A 22,070-nucleotide genomic window follows, 5' to 3' on the forward strand; every position below is an offset into this window, starting at 1 on the left:
CAATTAATAGAACAACAGAATTTTTCCATTGGTGATATAGCCATGCATGATGAGAACATTTCTTCCCATTAGTATATAAAGATCAGTTTTTCACCAGCAAAGTTGGATTTGTTTCAAACCCAATTTATCAACTTAGACAAAGGCATCCATATATGTCCAGGACAAAAAAAAATAAAAATTGTTCTATTTGAATATCTATACCATCATGATGATCCATATCATCTACAAAAACAAATAGAATTAAAAAGTGATCTTACTATATTTTGAATCTTCCCTGATATTCTGCTGGGCACATGATAATATGTTGTTTTTTAAAATTTTTTTTCTGTCTTTTTTTTTCTAAAATAAATAAATAAAAGGGGGGGTGTGATCTTACCAGGAGGGAGAGAGGGAAAGTTTAGGCAACCCCCAAAGATATCAATGAAAATTTATGTTAAAAAAATAAAAGGAATCTTATATAAAGGCATATGGTTCATATTGTTTCTCTTTTGTTTTAAAAAGCTATATTTAACTTTCAGAAAATGAAAACACTGTTCTGATATAGTATCAGTTAAAGTCATCTTAATATCTTCCTTCTGATATTATCCCATATTTATATATACACATACATAAACACATACATACATACATATCTTGTATATAATTGGTTGCTTGTGGTCTCCTTCATTAGACTATGAGCTTCTTGGGGACAGCAACTAGTTTTGGGGGGGGTTTGCCTTTCTTTGTATCCACAATGCTTAGCAACCTGGCATATGTTGTTGTTCAATCATTTCAATTACATTTGATTCTTCTGACCTCATTTGGGATCTCCTTGACAAGGACAGAATTGTTTGCATTTCCTTTTCCAGCTCATTTTATAAATGAGGGAATTGAGGCAAGCGGGATTAAATGATTTGTTCAGGATCACACAGCTAATAAGTGTCTAAGGTTGGATTTGAACTCAGGAAAATGAGCCTTCCTAATACCAAGCCTATTGTTCCATTCACTATGGCACCCTCTAGCTGGTCCTGCACGTAGGTGCTTAATAAATGCTATTGTTTTCTGACTGTTCAGAAAAGGAGAGGGGTCAGTCCTATGGTAGGATGACTTTACCTGGACCATTTTAACTGCTACCCTTACAAAATGTTGTAAGACCTAGGAAAAAGCAGTGGAAAGAGTGCTGGTTTTAGAGTCAGGGAATCTGGATTCAAGTCTCATCCCTGACACAGTACCTATGCAATCTTTCACAAGACACTTAAAACTTCCAAGACCTCAGTTTCTTCAACTGTAAAATGAAGGAATGAGACTCCAATGCCTTCTGAAATCCCTTCAGATTCTAGATTTATGGTCCTAAGACCTGTAGCATAGTGGGTGGGTGTTTTTATGGAACACAAGGACAAGAATCACAAGGGAAAAGGACTACATAAATGAGTTGCCATTTTTACTAAGGGGAAGGAATGCTCACTTTGATGAAATCACAGATACATTTTTAAATTATTAGTTCAATGGTTTTTTACTTTTTTCTCTTCTTAATGTTTTTTTACTTTTTCTGATTAGAGGTAAAGATAGTTTTCAACATTCACTTTTATAAGATTTTAAGTTTCAATTTCTTTTCCTCCCTTCTTTTTTCCCCTTCCCCAAGATGGCAAGTTATCTGATATAGGTTATACATGTACAATCATGTTAAACATATTTTCACAGTAGTCAGGTTGTGAAAGCAGAATCAGAAAAAAAAATTACAAGAAAGAGAAAACAAAGACATGAGAATAGTATGCTTTGATTTGCATTCAGATTATACTGTTATTTTTCTGGATGTGGATAGCATTTTTCCATGATGAGTCTTTTGGAATTGTTTTGGATCATTTTATTGCTGAGAAAAGTTGTCAATTACAGTTGGTCATCAAACAATGTTGTTAGTACTATATATAATGTTCTCCTGATTCTGCTTACTTCATTCAGCATAAGTTCATGTAAATCTTTTCAGGTTTTTCTGATATTTCTCATAGCACAGTAGTATTCTATTATATGCATATACCACAGTTTGTTGTCATTCCCCAGGTGATAGAAATCCCCCGTTTCCAATTCCTTGCCATTACAAAAAGAGCTGTTATGAACTGATGCTGAGTGAAACAAGCAGAACCAGGAATACATTGTACACAGTAACAGCAAGATTGGGTAATGATCAACTCTGAAAGACTTGGTTTTTCTCACAGCAGTGGGTTCAGTGATCCAGGGCAATCCCAATAAACTTTGAAAGGAAAATTCCATGTGCATCCAGAGAGAGAACTATGGAAACTGAATGGAAATCAGCATACATTATGTTCATTTTCCCCCCTTTTATTCCTTTTTTTTTCCCTTTCATGGTTTTTCCATTTTGTTCTAATTTTTTCTCTCCAGACTTGATTCATAGAATGTGCAAAGAAAATTGAATGTACATGTATTACCAGAAAAAAATAAAAAGGTTTCTTTGTTTAAAAAAAAGAGCTGCCTTGAATATTTTTGTACAAGTGAGTCCTTCTCTGTTTTTTGATCTCTTTGGGATACAGACTAAGTAGTGGTATTGTTGGATCAAAGGGTGTGCACAACTTTATAGCCCTTTGTGCATAGTTCCAAATTGCTAGCCAGAATGATTAAATCAGTTCACAATTCCATCAACAATGCACTAGTTAGTATTCCAATTTCCCCCATTCTCTCCAACATTTATCATATACTTTTTCATATTAGCTAATCTGATAAGAGGTGGTACTCTGGAGTTATTTTAATTTGTATTTCGGTAATCAATAATGATTTAGGGCATTTTTTCATATAACTATAGATAGCTTTAATGTCAGATATATTATTACCAAATCTTCTATTTGCTTCCATGATCTTGAAGAGAGATAATCTTGAAATCAGGAAAATCTTCATTCAAATTCTGCTTCTGACACATAATAATGGTTTGGCTCTGAGCAATGCTGACCTGCATTAGAAGAAGTCTGTTTGTTTGTTTGTTTCAGAAGTTTCCTATATAAGTGAAACTATCCTGTTTTGTTTTCTTTTTTCTTCTGGTCAGAGAGTAATCCCTTTTATTTTCTGGAGGTGAGGAGCAGAGTTTCTAGGTTGCTGAAGGGGAATCATGTCTAGATTAGAAATTTATGGCAGCTTCTTCCTCCACTCCTTACCTGGCTAGAGATCTGTGACCTACTTAACCATGAACATTGGAGAAAAAAGATTGATCACAGAGGACCACTGGTATGGGGTTAGGAGCAAAATATGGATCATCAGCAAAAGTCATATGAGTCTGAGATGTGCTGGGAGGGAAAAGGGGAAATCAGGAAATAGCCGAAAAAGGAAGACAAGCACATCCCATTTCCTTGTCCCTCCTGAGACACATCTGGTAACTTTTAAATCTTAAAATACTAATTAAATGCTAAAAAAGCAAAACAACTTACAAATAAAATAATAGAATAATGTTTTTCATTAAAAGGGATGGCTTTAATATTATTTTAATTTGACATACTTAGTATAATATCATAGTTTTGAGAGGTTTTTAAAGTTATAAATTCCAAGGAAAGACTTAAGGTAAGTCATGGTGTCCATTGACTCCAGAGGATCTTAATTCAGGCCTGACTCATACCTTCTTCAGCGGGGGCAAATCTCAGGGGTGGAAAGGATCTCAGGGATGCCTTGACAGGGTTATGGCTGAGCCAGTTCTGGATACCAGCACCCTTACCTCTGCTGTTCACCCTCATCAAGGGGTGGAGAATCCACTGGGTAACGAATGGAATCCTTAACTGAGATTCTGAGGGACTTGCATTTAAATCATATTCCAAACACTGGACAAGTACCTCAGGTGTAAAATGAAGGAATTGGATTTGCAGGTCTTTAAGGTCCTTTCCAGCTCTAAATCTTTGATCCTGTGCTCTTCCGTACTACTGGCAGCTTCTGACCCCTTTAAATGTCAATGCAACTACTTTCTCTAAAGGGAGAGAGAGGCAAGGGCAGTTTGGTGGTAAAGTGGATAGAAGACCAGCTCTGCAATCAGAAGGACCTGAGTTTAAATCCAGCCTCAAATATTTACAAGCTATGCAATCCTGGACTTAATCCCTATTGCCTCAAACCAAATAAATAAACAAACAAATGAATGAATGAATAAATTAATTAATGAAGAAGTTAAAAAATGAAAATAAATAAATTAAAAGGAGGGGGAGGTACAGCACCATTGATTTCAGCTCCTACCTCTCATTCCTTGCTCCAGCACCCTACCATTGCCATCACTGTTGCCCTCACTATGGCTCTGGGTCATCCTATTCAGAATAGTCTAGTGTTTTAAAAACAAAACCACAAAAAACAATATTAATGTAAATTTTATTTTTAAACATTTATTTTTTATGGTAAATGCTTAATAAATATTGTCTGATGTACATTTATCATTTGTCTCTTCTTTACCTGGATCATTTTAACTGCTACCCTTACAAAATGTTGTAAGACCTAGGAAAAAGCAGTGGAAAGAGTGCTGGTTTTAGAGTCAGGGAATCTGGGTTCAAGTCTCATCCCTGACACAGTACCTATGCAATCTTTCACAAGACACTTAAAACTTCCAAGACCTCAGTTTCTTCAACTGTAAAATGAAGGAATGAGACTCCAATGCCTTCTGAACTGGTTACTGGTTCCATTTTATGAGCAAATCTGTGCATGCATGTGGGCATATTAAGAGTACTAAAACGAGAATCAAAAACTTGGGTTTGACAAAGAGATAAAAAAGTGAAAAGGACCCATATGTGCAAAAATATTTGTACTGGTTACCCTTCATTTTTTTAAACGAACAATCTAAGCTTTAAATTTTATTTGTTATACGTACTTGTTTAATCTATTCTTACTGCTGCCCCCGCCTGTCTGAAGTTTCATTTTTTTAAAACCAAAAATCTGAATTTTAAAAATATACTTAGTTTACATGCATGTATAATCTGTTTTTACTGCCCTCCACTCCCAATTGGAGATTCTTCTAAAGCCTTCAACAATAACTGCTGCCACTAGGAGACAATTGAAACTAAGAGATTGGTTGCTGCCCCAGGCCATGTCCTTGTGGCTAAGTGGAAAGAGGAATGAGTATGTGTTATGTCAGGTGCATTTGGACTGGGGAGAGCATTTGCAGCCACCTGCACCTTCAGAGAAGACAAAAAAGGAAATTCAAGAACCTGAAATGGAAGGCAGAATCTTGAAGATCAAGAGGGTTCAAGATGGGGCTGATTAAAATACCCTCTACCAAAAGAATGAGAATGAGGAAAGGAAGTTGAATTTGAAGAGGAAGAAGGTCAGTGTCATATTGAAGAATCACAGATGCCACAAAATAAAAACAAAACATGCAATTCTTATGGGATGAGGACCACTGATCATGCTGCTGGAATACCTTATATCATCATATACTGAAGAATTCATGGCAGTATTTGTTTGGACTGTTCATTTACAAATTACATATAACCTAGAGGGTTCCAGACTTGGGAGTCGAAAAGACCTAGCTCTGAGGCAAAATAACTGGGGAACTGAAGGCCAATGACCTAACCTCTCAAGGCCCAGTTATAGACAAGTGATCCATCTCTATTTATGTAGGGAATTTTTGCACTGAGTTTCCTACACTGATAAAATCATAGTTCTGTCCTGTCCTTTTCTCCTCCTGACCATAATTTATAGCAACTTTTATCTTTTATTTTGGTACAAAAGAAGTTTTCTACCTATGAGGGTATGAGAATTAGGCTCTGGGGTAAAGATAATAGCTGATGTTTAATTTGCTCTTCATTGATTACAAAGACCCCCTTACAAAAATTATCTCACCCAAGCTCCTCAATGACCCCAAGAAGTTGGTATTATAGGTAAAAAAAAAATTTTACACTTTAGAGGACTGAAGTTGAAAGAGCTTAAGTGATTTGCTTATGTTTTAACCAAATAGCGCCACATGAAGGATTTGAAATAAATCCATCCTGAATGTAAACCCATTACTCATCTATACCATGTTTTAACCAAAGAACAGAGAGTTTTGTCATTATGAGCACTATTAGATGAGTTTAGTACATACTTCTAATGATGATGAGAGTCGGAACAAGACAGCTAACCCTAGGGGTGCTATTAAAATGGTCGCATCTCTAGTTAGTGTGGAAATATTTATTCCATTTACCAGAATAAGTAAAGGGTGGTTTTCATTATGATTAAGTCCCTACAGTTGTAAAAAAGTGTAATTTATAGAGAGAATATTTTTCTTTTAAAAATGGAAATGTCACACAAGAACAGGTTGGTTATGTAGGGATTGGCTGGGTTTCCTTTGAATCTCGTATTTCAGAAATTTGGACAGACATATGAAGCAACCTTGTAGCTCTTCTCCTTTTCTCTCCTCTTTTTTCTCTTTTTTTCCTTTTTTTTTCTCCTTTGCAAAAACTTTTTTAATAGCAAGGCTTTAGTACCTTAGAGAGTTTTCCTTTTATTCACAGTTTTAGTATTCTGGGAACATTTGTAGAGTGCTGCTGTGGGTCTTGAGACAAATGCAGTAACTGATTCACAGGTGTTTCTACTCAAATGGAGAAAATGAAATGCAGACTGTCTCTCTTTTTTGATCCCCCATTGAATATTACTTATACTTCTTCTATTATCATCCCAGTTTGCTTTATATTCTGGTTATTTGTGAACATGTCTTATTCTTCTGTTTGTTCCTTGAAGTCAGACGCTGGTCTTAGTGACTTAGTAACCCCAATAAGGCTAGCAAACTCTATGGCACATAATATAGAAGCTAAATATATATATTTCTATTAGCCAAATGAACATAGAACAGAAACCTACTTGTTAGGATTGTGGGGTTGAAGAAGTTCCCTTTAGTGTCCTGTCTATTTCTGGGCTATTGTCCCATATACCCTCTTGTGTCTTCCATCACTTTTCTAAGGTTTTGATAGCCACTTGAAATGTTTAACTGGTCTGTCAGCTTTCCAAAAAAACCAAATAAAATACATTTATTTTTGACAATGAGTTTTAGTGGAGTTTTCTAAAGGTGCTATTTTAACTTTAACAGTATTTTCCAATTTTAATAAATTCTTGGTACATTCTCAAAGATGGACTCCTAAAAGAGGGAAAAGCAGGAGGATGTAAAATGGAAACAAAGTGAAGATATCACTTCCTTTGTTATATGAATAAATATTTGTTGGAATGCACAAAAGCATGAATGAGAAGCATAATAAGATTGGTCTAAACAGCAAGGTGACAAAGATTCCAAAGCAAATTTGAGTTTTATATAATGGCCCAAGCTATTTCTTTGGTTAGATCCCAACTGATGCCTACTTAAGACCCCACTTAGGAAGGTGTTGGTGGATTCTAATAAAAGCCAGTACTATACAGGGTCGGGATATAACTTCAATATGTTTTACCCTGAATCTGTTTGTCCCTCACTGGCCCTGGTGTTTGCTTTGGGATTCCCTATAGACTTTTTATTTACAAAGCTATCTTGACCTGATCTATTCTTAAGCCTAAGTTTTGTAATGTTCTTCCAAGGCTGAAAAATCAAGTGAGTGAATGACTGTGGGCCCTTTATAATATAAGAAAACAGCACTAGAGCTAGAAGATCTGAGTTTAAATGATGACTCTGTTGCATACTACATATATGGACAAGTTACTTAATTGGTTTAGGTCTTGTTTTCTACATTTGTAAAATTAGAAGATTGGATTAGATGAGCTCCAAACCTGTGATACAATAATTCTCCCCTATGATGCCATAAAAAAGATCTAGAGATGCGAATTTTTCAACCTATAGAGGATGCCATTCCACTATTGTTTATTGCTTTTTATTCCCATGGGAAGAGAAGAAAAATAGCACATTTTGGAAAAATGCAAATATATTAATAATTCTCATTTATATAGTAGTAAACAATTAACATATATTATCTTGAATCTCACAATAATCTAATGAAGTAGGAAACTGAAATTCAGAGAGATGTAGCTACTTGTCTCAAATCACGTAGTTAGCAGATTTGATAGGGCCAGACTTAAAACCAATTTTATTTTATTTTTCCAAATACATGTAAAGATAGTTTTCAACTTTCATTTTTGTAAAACTTTGGTTCTAAATGTTTCTCCTTCTCTTCCTTACCTCTCCCCTCCTCAAGACTGGAAACAATCTGATATAGGTTAAATATGTCCAATCCTTTTAAACACATTTCCAAATTTGTTATGAAAAGAAAGAAAAATCAGACTAAAAGGGAACTTCCCTACAAACAACCAGTCATAAAGATGAAAATACTATGCTTTGATCCACATTGCTCCATAGTTCTCTTTCTGGATGTGACTGACATTTCCATCTCCACTGTATTGGGATTGCTCTCAATCACTGAATTGTTGAAAAGTCAAGTTCCTCATCAGCTGATCATCACATAATCTTGTTCTTACTATGTACAATTTTCTTCTGGTTCTACTTGTTTCACTCAGCATCAGTTTCATGTAGGTCTTTCCAGCCTTTTCTGAAAGCAGCCTGCTCATCATTTGTTATGGAACAATAATATTCCATTACCTTCATATACCATAACTTATTCAGCCATTTCCCACCCAATAGGCATCCACTCAATCTCCAGTTCCTTGCCACTACAAAAAGAGCTGCTACAAATATTTTTGCACACATGGGTCCTTTTCACTTTTTTATCTCTTTATCAAACCCAAGTTTTTGATTCTCGTTTTAGTACTCTTAATATGCCCACATGCATGCACATATTTGTTTATGAATGTACCCACATATATGTGAAATTATATATTCAATAATTTACTACTCTATATAGCTCTGTAGTCACTTTGTTTATTTAGAAATAGGAAAAGATACATTACTATAATTTGATTTGCTCATAAAATATTTATGTTTGGTATATTGAATTTTGGAATAGTCTGTATTCAGGGAAAAAGTTTGAACTTATATTAAAATGTTTTAAATTTTTTATAAATAGGACTACAATCAAGTGAATTTTAAGGAATATGGAAACTCTTATGTTTTATCAATATATGAGTAGTAGCAAAAACCCATATGAAGAATCCATTTAATAGGAATAAATGTAAAGTCTTTAATTAGGGTACAAAAAATCAAGTACAGGATAGAGATAAAATGCCTTGAGAGAGAACAATGGAGACACTTAACCTAGAGAAGAGGAAGCTTGCGGGGGGGGAGGGGGGGGTATGACTGTATTATTCAAATATTTCTAAGGTAGTCATATGAAAAAAGGATTAGATTGGTTCGAGTTGGCCCCAAAGGGCAGGACAGAACTAGGATCAGTGGGCTCAAATTACAATAAACCAGATTTTAGTTCAGTATAAGAGAAAAGAATCACCTAGAAGTGGAATGATGTATATTACCTCTGGAAATAGTGAGTCTTCCCCTCTAGAGACCTTTAAGCAGAGGCTGAATTGTTATTCTTCAGGATTGTTGAAAAGAAAATTTACCTCTTACATAGAGATTGAATTAGATGGTCCCCAAGGTTCTTTACAACTCATATTCTTTATTTTTTCATATGGATGTCCTTCACAAACCCAAGAAGATACAGAAAGCACTGATTTTCAGAAAGGAATGAAGCTGATAATAAAATGAGAAAAAAAACTTCCACAGAACTATCTGAATATAACATTTACTACATGTTCTGTAGCCCAATCATTCTCATTGTCTGAGTTGCTGTAATCAGCAGTTTCTGCTGCCTCCCAATGCTTCATTTTAGTCTTTTCTCAGGCTTCTGAAAATGGAAAGCTTGCTAAGAATGATACAAGCTCCTTTCCACTTTACATATTACTCTATTTCTTAATTTAATGCAAGCATTTACAAATGTAGGCCAGTTTCTTCCAAATGTAACCCCCCCCCAAAAAAAAATCAGGTACTGCAAAAAATGAATAATTATTTTACAATTTATTTTCAGTTCCATATTCTCTCCCTCCTTCACCCAGTTGAGAAGGCAAGTCCCATGGTAACCATTATACATACATAGCCATGCAAAACATTTTTGCATTAGCCATGTTCTGAAAAAAAGCAAGAAAAATATGCTTCAATCAGCACTCTGAGTCTATCAATTCTCTATTTGAAGATGGATAGTTTTATATATACATACACACAAATACACACACACACATATATGTATATATATAATGAGTCCTTTAGAGTTATGGTGATTCATTGTATTGATAAGCTACTAAATCTTTCACAGTAATTATCATTATGATTTTGAAGATTATTTTCCTGGTTCTGCTCACTTCACTGTGCATCAGTTTATACAGGTCTCCCAAGGGTTTTCTGAAACTATCCCAGAAGATGGATAAATCTGAAGCAGGTGAGAAATGAGTCTGCTTGATTGTTTGACTTCTTGAGAGTTTGTCTTTTAAGGATCCCATCACCATATTGCAAGGGGGATGTCATTGGGAAGTACAAAGGCCAGTTAGCAATATATGAATGCCCTTATCTTAAATATATTGTCCATCATTTTGAAATTATTTTCCATCTTCTAAAAGAAATCCTAGGTGCAGAACAGGAAGGTTCCTACTTCTTTCAATTTATTTTCATTTTCCGCACCTAGAACTTTATACTTCAAATTGTGCCCCATTAATGAATATTATTTAATTTGTTTTTTAAGGTAGATACTTTAAAAATCAGAGAACTAGAACTAGTGTTGTGACTATTGGGAAATAGTTTAACCTCTACGAACTCCAGGCTCCTCATCTAAAAAGGAAGGGAGATTGAATGAGATGAGGTCTAAGGTTACTTCCAGCTGTGGCATTCAATGAGTCCATGTGTTTCTAAGTCTCTTGGCCTTCCCAGATGATGCCCATAAACAACCTCCTTCATCTGGGAATTCTGGGAAGGCCACTATCCCTGATGATATAAGAACACCAAATATGTGTTATTCAAAGGAAAAAAAATGGGAACAAAGGTAAGATGAATAGGTAAAGTTTTGCTTCATTTTTTTCAGTGATAGAACTCTTCTATGAGATTTCAGGTTTTATAATCCTAGAATTGCTTCCTAATTATGAAAACTGACGTAGAATATATCTATTTCCTCTGGCGTTGCAAGGAATTTCACTCTTTGCCAATATACCCCTCTCCAGAGTAGTTTCCCATTTTTTAAGTAATGCTACCATGTCATATTGCACTGCCCTTGAACCAGACAACTTTCTCTGCTTGTCTTTATCTGTCTAAATAAAGCTAACCTACATTTGCTGTCTAATTCATTCTGATGCTTACTGATGCTATTTAAAGCATCCCTTAGGGCCTGGTGGAAAACAAAATGCATTACCACAAGTAGGGAATTTTCACATTTTTTGGTCATTAAGAGAACTTTAAAGAATTGTCCAAGTTTCCCATGCTTTGGATACAAAGAATAGAGGAGTTCTTTGTGGGTGTGAAGAAAGAAGCACACTCCATCTTCCAAGTCTGTGAGTATGGCAATAGCAACATACCTGGAAAGTATGTTCTCTCAGGCAATCTCTCTCTCTCTCCCTCCCTCCCTCTTTCTCTCTTTCCTTCTTTCTTCTTCTTTTTCCTCCTTCCTCCTTTCTTCTTCCTTCTTCTTTCCTTTCCATTTCTGTCTCTTCCCCCTCTCTGTCTCTTTCTCCTTTCTCCCTCTCCATCCTCTGAGCTCCTGTTCAGTCTCACATAGTCCAGCCTTCCCAAAGATTAATTGCTCTACAGAATGGATTTTCCTCTCTGCATTCAACTATTTGTTTAGTCCATTGTGGGTTTACTTTCCGCTCTCTGGGAACAAACAGTGTTGTTATTGCTTACCACTGAAATGAGTTCCCCAAAGGGTGGAGACTCAGAACAGATTTTAGAGGTAAGCCTAACAAAATCCAACTGACTGACTTATTTGTGAAGCCTTCAGTGTGGTGGCCAGTTGGGTAATCAGGCTTTGGGGGAGCTATTGGGTTTTGTTTTGCTTTGTTTTGTTTTCCAGTCTGACATTTTAAAGGAACCTAGTGCGCTCACATTCCAGGGAGGGAAGAGATATTAAGCAGGGAAAAAGAACAATGTAATGGAATGATAACATGAACTATTTGAGGACTAACATTTGCCTAGGTGCTCTTCAGCATTCTAGGTCTGGTGCTTTTCTTGTTTGGATTTCATATTTATGTTGCTCTGTTGGCTTAGTGAGAAAGAAACCTTGAATGAAGGGATTGTTTTAACCATTAAAGTTTTGACCCTGCTATTGTCTTTCAGGACATGTGCTTATCACTAACAACTGCAATTTTCAATTGTAGAGTCCAATCTAAAGACAAAAACTTTGACTGCTATGGGACTGTTCCTTCAAAGTATTCCCTGGGAATTACCTTTGAACCATCATCCTCAGGAAATGCAGTATAAAATCTGGGCTCCAACAGGATATTTGCCCAGAAAGTTTAAGAGAACAGGCAATAATGCTTCCCAAAGTTGCTAAATGATAGTGAATTCTTCCTTCAAAGAGTCATAGGAGAGACGGCTTAGTATAGTGGGTGAAAAAAAAAAAGGCTTGACCTAGAATCAGGAGATTGTTTTTGTCTTTATATTTCCAATGCCTAGCACCTGCCTTGTACATAATAGGTACTTAATAAATGTCTATTCAATCAATCAACATTTTTTAAGCATCTACTATGTGCCAGGCATTGTGCTAAGTGCTGGGGCTACAAAAAAGAAGTAAAAGATAGCTTTTGCCCTAAAAAGCTCAAAATCTAACTAGGAAGATAACATATAAACAAATATATAAAAATAAGAAAAAAAATTAACAAAAGAAAGGCATAAGAATTAAGAGGAGATAGAAAAATAAAAAATAAGAAGAATAAAAAGTTTAACAAGATTAATAATCATAATAAAAAGTCAGCATCAACTAAAATACAAACTAAAATTCCATCTTGGGCAGTAAACTTTTTCCATTATAAAAAATGACTCTGGGAAGAAGAGAAAAAAAAAGAAACATAAGTAATATAGGTGATATAAAAATAAAATAAAAGAATGCCAATAAAATTTATTTTTAAATACATTTTAATTATAAATATATAATCATATTTGTAATGCCACTATAGTCCAAATGGCATAGAAAAGGACATATAAACAGAAGAAATAAAGTCTCTAAGGTGAGAGATGCATTCCCACTCCTGGGGAAAAGTGAAGGAGACACCATTAAACAAGGTCCTGAAACAACAATGATCCTTTTCTCTTAGTAGCCAATGAATAAAATGTAGCAGGTAGAATTCCTCCTCAGATATGTGCCCCAGAAAGCTTTTCTAAGTTTGATATGTTCTGTAGGTGAATACTCCTTCAAAACATAAGCTACAACCAATGTGTTTACTTCTACCAGCCAACCAGTGAACATTAATTCAAAGCAAAATCCATGAAATCAAATAATCTAGCAAATAAAGCGTCACTAAAAGAGTCCCCTTATGAATACATGGGTTATAGTTTGTTATAGGTTACCATATTATCAGTCAGGGAGAGAAGACACAGAGAATCTTTGTGGAGAGCTCAAATAAAGTTAACATATATGGCCAGATGTTTTGCATGTTGTCCATTTCCTCTGCTAATAGGGCAGTTCTCAAGGAGTAGGAATCCCTGTTCACTAGGAGCATGAACTCAATGTGTGTCATAAAGGGTGGGTCACAAATCTAATCCCAATCTTGGTTAGCAACTCATGAACTAAAGAAGGTGGAATTCCCTGACACTGGAACATAAAATTAAGACCCACAACCCTTGCATTCACATCCTGAATCACAACCCCATGCTCACCAAGATAATAGTACAACTGCCTTAGATATTAGTCCTAACTTTGGACAGTACCTCATACTTACCTACCAGTAGCTCAGACCTGGTTCATTGGGTACCAGCAACATCTAGCTGGAACAATGAATTGAGCTCTGGACCTAGACTCAGGAAGGTGTAGAGACTAATCCAGCCTCAAACATTTACTTAGCTGTGTGACCCTGAGCAAGTCACTTAACCCCCTTTTTGACTCAGTTTCCTCATCTGTAAAATGGAGACAATAACAGCATCTATCTCATATAGTTGTTATGCGAACCAAATGAGACGATTATTGTAAAGCATTTAGCAAAGTGGCTGACACATAGTAAGTACTATGAAAATATTAGTTTATTATTATTATTATTAAAAGGAAGGACAGAGTTATTGACACTGCATTGCCACTTACCGTAGCCAGTGGATGGCAATAATAAGAGGGTGATGAATTGGGTGAATAACATAATAAAACTAGGAAGGGACAGCTTCCTCTAGCATAATCCAAGAGTGAAGAATACCCCCGTAATCCTGGGGTCAGAGAAAGAAGCTATCAACTGGAAAGGCACTACAAGGGGCTTTTAGACTTTCCTGTGGGTGAAGGTCAGTCTTCTCAGGGAGAGCAGGTTATGATTTCTGGATTGTTTGGACCAGAAGTTTCAAAGCGGGGTCTAAAAGTGGGGGTTCTCTTCTGTACCCATTTTTCTGATCATATGTCAGGAAGATGTGGCATCTGCACCTTACAGGCCACCAAGGATGCTTATCTCAGCCTTCTAGATGAGCATAATGGGGCACAAGCTGTGCCCCACTAACTACAAGAACATACAAGCCACTGAGTTAAAGGGGAGTACAAGGAGCCTGGGGATCTTGCACATCTTTAGAGGAATTCACAGAAAGCCAGTATCAATGAATCATAAAAGCATTACATATATATCACAAGGGAATGTACTTAAGGGAAACATGGGGCTAAAGTATATTCATAGCCAGGAAGACTTATACCACTATAACCGGACAATTGCCAGTGTCCTCTAATGAGGTTCTCATGCTGCTCTCTGCTTGTTATCTCTGGTGGCTTCATGGTCACTGAACTGCTCTCCGCTACCATGTGCTGGACATCAGGCAAGAAGACAGTCTCTGTGGGGTCAGCTAGTCTCTTCCGGGCTATCTATTGTGTTCTGCTACCAGGGGCTAGAAAGAGAGGCTAGTGCATAGTTAGGTCTCCGAGTCATCAGGGCATTTAGGTGGTGTAGTGGATAGAGCAATGGGCTTAGAACAAGGAAGATTCACCTATCTAAATTCAAATCTGGCCTCAAATCTTATTAGCTGTGTGACTGTGGGCAAGTCACTTAATTCTGGGTTCCTTATCTATAAAATGAACTGAAGAGGAAAATGCCAAATGACCCTAGCATCTTTGCCAAGAAAACCCCAAATGGAGTCACGAAGACAAGAGTAGGACACCCAAACAACAATATCAAATGAGTCATTGCACCTTACCAGGAAGTAAACAAGATTCCATCAGGATACTCCAGGCATTAAAGCTATTCTTTCCCCCCATCCCAGAAAGCCAGGTCTTTTGTCACAGGTAATTTAATAATGATGATGATGGTAATTAAAGCATATGTTTATATAGTGCTTTAAGGTTTATACAAAGTACTTTATATACATTATCTCTGGAAGAAAAAAACTTCATTTTAACTTCTGTGACATCCCTATTTGTCAGTCCGTGTTTCTAACCCTTATTTCAGGAATTTCACTCCCCCTCCAAACCTGTAAGGAGCCAAGGTTGCCCTCATCTCCAGCATTACTCCCTGAATGACATGAAAATGAAGCAAGAGCAAAAACAAAAGGCTAGGTAAATCATGGCTTCACCTCTGTTTCCAGTTCCTTCTTTAACCCTGAACTATACAGTTTGTCTGTAACAATGAAGGGAGTTGAATGAGATGGCCCTTCCAACTCCAAATCTCAGCTGCCAGATTTCATGATTGCACACAGCAGTCTGTGATTTGTGTGATCCATTTTGGCTGACACAAACCTTGCCATTCTCTTTGCAGGAAAAAAAACAAGGTGTTTTTTTAAAACCATTTATGTTGAGTTTTGTTTAAGACTATACACCATAGATTTCAGTGCCCGTGGAAAACTTTGAGTCATAGAGATACAAGAACTCAGCTGCCAACATTGGAGCTATAAGACTGAATAAAGGCAAAAAAGGTATAGACCCTTTGAGAGTCTTTAGTTGGACCATGCCAGAGGGCAGTCAACCCTGACCTGTGGGCACTCTTTGCACTTTTATGTTGTGTTGATGAAATATGGAGTTAAATATTCAAATTGAGCTTGTGCCACATTGGGACCATTTTTAATGAGCAAAAAGAGGGGAGGTGAATTTTTTCTTATAGGAAACCATGATCCTTAATTCCAGCTTTTTCTTTTTACTCACAATCCTACTAGCTTCTCTACTGTTACCACATTCTCCACTTGCAAACATTACTAAAGAGCATGCCATTGTTTACAAAGACCTCTAAGCAAGAAACTGTGGATGGGTCAGCCAGACCTTACTGTTATAAAAACAATTCAAAGCACCTACCCCAAGCATGACGGATTGATAATGTCATTTCAGCACTTGTCCCAGGTGTTTTGTGTCAGATCCGTAGATGAAACCGAGTGTGTTGACAGGTCCTGGTAAGCAAGGTAATGACTAGGTCTGAGAGAAAACCCCTCCTAAGGATAGGTAGGAACTGGGATGAAGTTGAAATATAAAAGGGGAATAAACTGTGGGCCAGAACAGGTCATAGTGTTTTAGGAATGCCAAAACTAGAGAAGGAAACCAGGGACAAAGTAAATGTTTCAAGCTAGGGGAGCCTTTACCATATTAGGAGCCTCACAGAATTGGGGTATTAGTAAAATGACAGATCTTTTAAAATAATTTTTTCCTTATTTCCTGAGAGGAGAAATAATAGCTTCTGGGCTTGCTTGTATGAGCTGAATTGACATAGTCATCCCAGAGCATGTACTAAAGGTATACTTTGCCTCTCCCATTAGAATGTAAGGTTCTTGAAAACAGAGGCTGTTTCATTTTTATCATTATATCTTCAAAGCTTAGTCCAGGGTCTGGAACATAGTTGTTATCTAATACTGATGGACTGATTCCTGGCACATACTTGATACCTCAGTCTTGTGCTGGCAAGTTGGTGTATATATAGGCTGGGGAGGGAAACTATAGGACTGGTCCTCCAGGGGTTGCCAAATCCTTGCTATATGACTTTAGGCTTTTTGTATAATATCTCAGTTTCCCATTCCCCAATATGATGATTATGCCTGGCCAAGTTTTTATAATAAAAAAATCTAAACATGTTAGATTATTTATGTGACATGCTCAATCATTCATTGACTGATTATAAATAAACATTTATTAAACACCTGCTCTGTGGTGGCACCCTGCTAAGTGCTGGGGATACTGAAAGGCAAATGAGACAGTCCCTGTTCTCAAGGGGCTTACAATCTAATGGGGGAAAGAAAGAGAATCACAGGGCCTTATTTCCCTGATTACTATGTCATTTGTTTAAAAAAAAAAGAAGAGCGGCGTCAGTTTCATCACCTCTCCTTCTCAGGGATGGGATGACAAAGCGATACAGGTGGGCATTCTGAGATCCTGGGAGGTCCTCGTCCCTGGAGAGAATTCATCATTTCTCCAAGCACAGGAGGTTCCAGATTCCTTTCTCTCATTCTCTGGCCTCAGACGCAGTTTTCTCCCTGTGTTTTTCTTGCGGATCTCCCCCTCCCTCCAGCCCCAGGGCCGTAGGCTGTGCTCTGAGTAACATCGTGTCCCTGGCCTCCCAGCTCGGTTTGAACATTTGCCTCAGCAATGCTCCTTTGAGTAATTTCCTCCGCCACCCCCGCCCCCTTTCCATGCTAATCTTTGTCTGATTCAGTCAATGAGTCATCCCGTTCATTAGCTGAACTCTGAATGTCTCTTTATCCGCTGGATCTCTTTCAACCTCTTCTCTATTAACTGGTTTCCTGGCAGCCTGAAGCTCCTCCTCTGCCTCCTTCTCTCCCCTCCTCTCCATCTATCCCCACTCCCAGCCCCCTTCCAGCCCCCCATTCCCCCCACTCACACACACATACGTCTGCTGGGCTGCTCCTTCTTCGCCATACCCTAGACAACTCTGAGAATAGAGATTTGACCTGCCCCTTAGGAGGGGCTCCTAAGGAAATAGGCTGACAAGCAATGAGGACTTTTTTTTTTTTTCCTTTTTAATCTCACACAAGCCTTCCTGAACAGCCACTGTCAGAGTTGGCGTGTTTTTGTCAACAGAGGCTCACAGAGGAACTGGAAGCTCAGGGTACTTTCCATCTAGAGCTAGTGTTCTCTCACTTTCCTCTTCTCCCTTTATGGGCAGCCACACACACACACTCACACACACTCTCTCTCTCTCTCTCTCTCTCTCTCTCTCTCTCTCTCCCTCCTCCTTACTCTCCTCTCTTCTCTCATCTTCTCTCCTCATCCATTTTCTGTCTCCTCTCTTCCTCTCTCCTCTTTTTGTCTCTGTTTCTCTCTCCATCTGATTGTCTCTCTCTATCTCTTTCTCTTTTACCTCTTCTTCCTCTTCTTCTTCCTCTTCCTCCTCCCAGCCCTCCCCTTACAAAATGCAGAAGCAGATTTTCCCATGCTGCCCATGTTCCTAAACTGCCTTCCTTTCTTCCAGACTTGTTCTCATAAGCCTACTGCTGTCTATTCTTCAGGGCTGCCCCACCCCATCCCCAAGTAGGAGCAGCACACAGGGCTGAGAGCCAGGACTCCTGGGTTCTCTTATCGACACTGCACCTTCCCTTCCCCCTCATTTTAGGTAAGTAACTTCCTCTCTGTGGCTTTTCTATTCTTTTTTTTTTTCTTTTGTGAAATTTGGATAAAGAGAGCAGAATTAATGCCTCTTTGGTGCCTCTAAGTTGTGGTATTAATGCTGTGCTTTGAAGAAATGAAAAAATAGTCATGACAAAACCATGTGTTACTATTAACTTATTATACTTGGTCTTCCTCTCCTTGCACCCTCTCCCCCCAACACACACACACACACACACACACACACACACACACACACAGAGGTTTCATACTTTAGTCAACTGGACAGTGACTAAGGGAATCAGAGAATGTAAAAGTCGGCAGCAGAGCCAACTCAAGTCATTTATTTGTAGGCCTTAGGCAAAATTTGACAATTGTGCCCCCTGTGTATTAGTTTCTACCAAAGCTTTGAGCCTTCACAATAATACATGTGATTTACTACAAGATAAATACCCAAAGGGACTGGCAGTTTTAGGCATTTAAAACATGTTCTTTTATAACAGTATTTGTAGCCTAATTTGTTTGAATCTCTCTTCCAACAAGACTTATGATTTCTCTAGTGTAAGGAGGTCCTAATTAGCAAACCTCCTCTATCAATGAAGATTCACAACTGTTTTGCAACTTATAGCATTTTGTGACATGATCTTAGTTGCCTGGGGGTACCAATAAGTAAAGTCACATGCGCAGGATCATATACAGTTAATAATGAATGAGAGACAGCTCCTGAACCTATCATCTTGCTAATTATCACAACCCTTCCCTTCTGTTCCCCACTGAATGAACTGATAATTTCTGGAGTCTCTGTTTGTCCCCTTCTCTCTGTTTGGATTATTCAGTTCCACACCTTAGCAAACTAAGTGTATCATTAAGCTGAGGAACATGAACTATTTATGCAGGACAAAATGAACAGTAAAGCAACATAAAGTGATAGAAGGCCATATTCATAGTGGGTGCTGCCTTTTACAGAGAAGCAAGAATGGGGTTGGTTGGTAGGGTTTTGGAAATGCCTTTTTATGAAGGCAGTGACTATATGGCTGATCAGATCCCAATACTTTGCAACATCTAGTTGATTTCCTTTCTTTGCTTCTCTACTCAAGACTGCTTTGAAGCTGGCCTGACAGCAAAAGCCCTGCCTGGCCCCCTTTCAGGGAGCCTCCCTCATGGGATCCTCCTTTCCAGAAGTCTTCATGTCTCTCCAACAGTCAGTGCCAGACCCAAGGCCATACAGCATCCTGGGAAAGTGAAGTCCTGCTCTTTTCTAATCAGCAAATATGCCTTGAGATCAAGGTCTTATAAGAAATGGAGGCTTCATTTACCATTACCATATTTTGTACCCATTCCATGTGCATTTCCCTGCCTCTATGCAAAGATAGGAAAAGAAAAATAAGATTATTTCTTATCCTGATTGCTATATACTATAGAATCTCTTTTTGTGACTAAATACTTTTCCTTCCCTTACTTCCTTTTCTGCTGGGGATGCAGTGTATTGTTGTAGAAAAGGCATTAGATTTGGAAAATGAGGATAGTAATTCAAAACTCAATTCTACATACTATGAGGATGAGATCCAGCAAATCACTTTATCTCTCTAAGCTTCAGGTTCATTATTTGCAAAATGAGAAAGTTGAATGAGATCAGATCAAACCCACAATTTTTTTGCCATTTTTAAAAACAGCATCAAGGACCTACCTAAGTGCCATTGTAGCCAGATTAAAATGTAATTAGAAAAATTTTGACAAAAAATAGATTAAAATGCAATGTATTATAGACAATGTTAATTTGTGTTTTTTTCAAGTCAATATGCAGTCTCCAGGTGTAGAGGGCCAGAACTCTGGAGAAGTACACTTGAAACAAGGTGTTAACTAAGTGGAATTGATGAGATGATGATTCTCTAGTTCACATATATACTTAGTACAGAGTATGGTGATGTAATGGTTCCATAGTTCATATATAATCAGTATTGATGTAAGTACATCAGTAATGATGTAATTGTAATAAAGTATATAAGGGCTAAGAAGAACTGGAAGAGGGAGATTCCATTTTTGACCATCCTTCTGGTGGTTCTCCTGTCTCCTGCACTAAGATCAAGGCTGATCCTGACGTCCTCCAGAAAGCTAGCCCGAACATTACATCCAGGGATCTGTTTCTATTTAAGTTTGACATCATTGGATTGGACAAACTCTACAATTCCTTCCAGTTCTATCTCCTATGGAAGTATTCTTGTGCAACTTCCTACCAATTGCGGAAATTAATTCTGTTTCTAAGGATTTGAATAAATTTGGTACTGGTTAAGAAATAGGGTGATTGATTAATAGAATAGACTAAGTATACAATATATAGAAGCAAACAAGCCCAGTAGCCTAGTGTTTAATAAAACATAAAGATCCCAGTTATTGGGACAAAAACTTACAATACTAAAAAAAAAAAAAAGTTGGAAAAACTGGAAAGTAGTCTGGCAGAAATGAGGCACAGATCAACATGTATCAACATATACCAAGATACCAAGATACTCAAAATAGGTACCAAATATAGACATAAAGGATGCTATTTTAAACAACTTAGAGTGATATGCAAAAGATTACCTTTCAGATGTATGGATAGGGGAAGACTATGATTAAACAAGAGATAGGATTGTGAGAGGTAAAATAGAGAATTTTGATTATATTAAGTTAAAAAGGTTTTACAGAATCAAAACCAATGCAGTCAGAATTAGAAGGAAAATGGGAAACTGGGAACATGTTTTCATAACAAGTTTCTCTGATAAATGTCTTATTTCTCAAAAATAGAGAGATCTAAATCAAATTTATAAAAATTAAGAACCATTCCCTAATTGAAAACATGGTAAAAAACAGGCAGTTTTCAGGCAAAGGAATCAAAGCTATATAATCATATAAAATGATTAAAAATCCAATATATAATCATATAAAATACTCTGAATTACTATTGATTAAAGAAATGCAAATTAAAACAATTCTGAGGTACCACCGCACATTTATCAGATTGACTAATAAGACAAAAAAGGAAAATGATAAATGTTGAAGGGAATATGGAGAAATTGAGACACTAATGCATTGTTGATGGAGTTATGAACTGATCCAACTATTCTGGAGAATAATTTGGACTATGCTCAAAGGGCTATAAAACTATACATACTTTTTGACTCAAAAATACCACTACTAAGTCTATATCCCAAGGAAAATAAAGAAAAAAGGAAAAGGACCCATATGTATAGCAGCCCTTTTTGTTGTTGGCAAAGAATTGGAAATTGAGGGGATGTTCATCAATGGGGAATAACCGAACAAGTTATATTATTTAATTATGATGGAATACTATTTATTATGCTCTAAGAAATGACAAAGAGGGTGGTTTCTGAAAAAATATAGGAAGACTGATGAACTGATGCAAAGTGAAGTAAGCAGAACCAGGAAAATACATACATGATAAGAGTAAAATTATGATGATAATAAATTCTTCAATACAGACTTTAGCAACTCTGATTGATACAGTGATTCACAGTAATTACAAAA

General features: G+C 37.1%; 1 protein-coding gene and 1 pseudogene across 3 annotated transcripts in view; one reads left to right on the forward strand and one right to left on the reverse strand.

Annotated features, from left to right (window-relative positions):
• LOC100918401 overlaps positions 1-17,489 on the reverse strand; it is a 78,839-nt pseudogene extending 61,350 nt beyond the window's left edge.
• A 475-nt stretch (positions 17,490-17,964) lies between these two features.
• The window catches only part of MKLN1 (muskelin 1), a 289,454-nt gene continuing 285,348 nt past the window's right edge, over positions 17,965-22,070 (forward strand). For 2 of the 3 annotated variants that reach the window (XM_031941074.1, XM_031941072.1), the window contains exon 1: positions 18,306-18,552. The gene's annotated coding sequence lies outside the window, so the exon portion shown is untranslated. Of the gene's footprint in view, positions 18,049-18,305; positions 18,553-22,070 lie in introns of those variants that run through there. The other variant, XM_031941073.1, reaches the window with a different exon arrangement.

Source organism: Sarcophilus harrisii, chromosome 5 (assembly GCF_902635505.1).
Source record: "Sarcophilus harrisii chromosome 5, mSarHar1.11, whole genome shotgun sequence".
NCBI lineage: Eukaryota > Metazoa > Chordata > Mammalia > Dasyuromorphia > Dasyuridae > Sarcophilus > Sarcophilus harrisii.